This window comes from Trichoplusia ni, chromosome 28, assembly GCF_003590095.1.
Source record: "Trichoplusia ni isolate ovarian cell line Hi5 chromosome 28, tn1, whole genome shotgun sequence".
Lineage (NCBI taxonomy): Eukaryota > Metazoa > Arthropoda > Insecta > Lepidoptera > Noctuidae > Trichoplusia > Trichoplusia ni.
The window spans coordinates 2,153,463-2,156,080 of record NC_039505.1 but is presented as its reverse complement, the minus strand read 5'-3'; the positions used below and the strand labels follow the sequence as shown (position 1 = coordinate 2,156,080).

Here is a 2,618-nt window from a genome sequence, read left to right as displayed (position 1 = left end):
TATTCTCCCCTTCATAAGTGATAAACAAATGTATGCAAGATAGCGAAAATAAACATAAAAAGTAATCAGACTTTTCATTGCCAGGTCCAAAAATCCTAGATATATCCTCTTCGGTGCGGATCCTTTGCGTGGAGTCACCAGGGCTTTTTCTAGCCAGTATGCGGCCACGCTTTGTCCACACAAATTTCCAATTGAAGAGGGCTGCAGCGTCTCGTGCCTTACGAAATAACTGGCGATTAAACTTAGTGAGGCGCTCGTTTATGAAGAAGCGCTGTGGCGGGCCCGACATGTCAAGGTCGGCGGTGGTCGCACCACGGCGCACGCGCGCGCTCGCCAGCAGATCGTCGCGCAGGTCGCGTCGCGCCAGGCGCACGACTATGGCGCGCGGCCGCGTTACTACCGGACCGGCAGAGCTTGTGACGTTGAGCTGCTTGCCGCCGACCCGCTCCGCGCTGACAATGTCGCGCTCCTCCAGCTGCACCCCTAACTTAAGGCCTACGACTTTCGCAATGTGGATAGGGTTATCAGAAGGAGCCTCCGGTATGTTGGTAATCTCCACATCATTCCCTAATAGATCCTGATCCCTATCGTTCAGCTCACGCCTCAGCTCCTCCACAGCTTCATCTGCCGATGAACGACCCGTGCAAGCCTGTTGCTCCAATGCGCTAACTCTGGCCTCGAGGCCATCGATACGCGCGTTGCAGCTGCTCATCGAAGACTTCAGCTGCGCCATCTCCAACTCCATCTCCTTGCGAAACTCTTGAATCTCCGCACGCATCGCCCTCAATTCATCCATGAGCAAACATAAGTCAGAGCCTGCGATGGGAGAAACCCGCGCCGCGATGACAGCCGAAGAGGCGTTCCTATGTAGCGGCGTAGAAGCAGACGACGGGCTAGTGGTTTGTGTCTCGCAGACCACGGGTGCTGGGCTAGGGTGACTGCCATCAGACTCATTCGACGTCGAAGAGGCGTTCTTGTATAGCGACGTAGAAGCAGACGACGGGCTAGACGGTTGTTGCTCGCATACCATGGGTGCTGGGTTAGAGCAGCTGGCATCCAACTCTTTAATCGTATGGGCCACCGAGCAAGTTTGGCTTGACGAGCAAGTTGTACTTGCAGTGCCTCCTGCCAAGCCAGCCGGACCTCTCACTGGAGTCTCAGCCCTGTTATCCCTGACCAGGTTCTTTTTACATTCAGGGCAGCGCCAGGATGTTGGGATAGCTACGTCCGCTTTAATACCAACGCATCCTCGGTGGTATAGTCGTCGACACTTGATATTCCCACACTTGACGCCCTCTATGGCTGATGCAAAGCGACTGCAACCTGCGCACTGGATACCCGGCATGGTGCACCGATGCAGTAGCAAAGTTCAGTGCAAGATCGCTAGATGGCGCCACTGGCCCGATATCGATCGTTGAAGATACCGAGAATAACCGCCTCCTGTCAATGTTCGAGTTGTCAGATTGACAAGTTTGGAGTGACGAGAATATCCCCGATGTCAAGAGCACTTTTTTTAAAGAGAGGGTAGAAATTAAATACGCCTAGTCACTGTCTATACTCTTTTGTTAATTTAAGTTCCTTAGGCACTCAACTCACTGGCGATTTTAATGTATATCACTTAGCGTTGCACTGTGTTCACAATAACGTAAGTAATTAAGCAGATACTGTTATGATATGTGATCTACACCGACAGACGTCAAACGTCAGATGAATCGACTTTCTTACCACCTGAATTTACAGCTCATAATTCTAGCGCCCCTGACGAATGGCCTTTAGGTTATAACTCAAGTACATGTATCAGCTCTATTATTATAATGCACACACAAGTGCTAAAATTATTAAAGACTTTAGATCTATCTAAATCAGGCGGTCCAGACCTAATGCCCCCGTTATTTATAGTTAACTGTGCTGACAGCATAGTCGTTCCTTTATGTATCCTCTTCAAACGATCACTCGCTGAAGGTGCTGTTCCAAAAATATGGAAGTCTGCATTTGTTACACCAGTCCATAAAAAGGGTGACAAGTCGGATATTGAAAAGTACTGCCCCATTTCCAAGATCTGCTTATTCTCTAATGTTCTCGAGCGCCTCGTGTATACTGTTGTTTACGCCGCTATGAAGTGTACCTTTGGTGATGAACAACATGGCTTTCTGTAGGACGGCTTCTGTTTACAATATTCATCCCTGGCATCCGACTATACTTTAAACATAGCTACATTTTGCTTTATGCTGACGACATGAAGGTGCACAAGGTCATTCGAGACATATCGGATACTCTACAGCTTCAGGATGATCTAAGGCGGTTATATATTGTTCTCTTAATAAACTGCAGCTGAATGTGTCCAAATGTTTTTGTATGACTTTCGCACGACAAAAGTCTACAATAGGCTCAAAGTCAAAGTCAAAGTCAAATTATTTATTTCAATTAGACCAGGCACTTTTGAACGTCAAAACAATTTATATATGAAGAATATTAAAAATTAGTGTCAGTCTGTCGGTCAGTCTCCTATTGAAGCTACCGCTCGTTCGAAAGGTAGATTCTCATGGAGAAGAATGAGCAAGAAACTCCATGGTGTCTATTCAGACACAAGACAGAGACTTATTTTCTTGAATAAAACG

The 2,618-nt window shown here is 47.6% G+C and overlaps 1 long non-coding RNA gene across 1 annotated transcript; it reads left to right on the top strand.

The window, feature by feature from the left end:
- Window positions 1-347: 347 nt before the first annotated feature.
- LOC113506107 lies at window positions 348-1,553 on the top strand. Its single transcript, XR_003401692.1, has 2 exons — window positions 348-540; window positions 619-1,553. It is a non-coding gene; the product is annotated as an uncharacterized LOC113506107 (long non-coding RNA).
- Window positions 1,554-2,618: the final 1,065 nt, after the last annotated feature.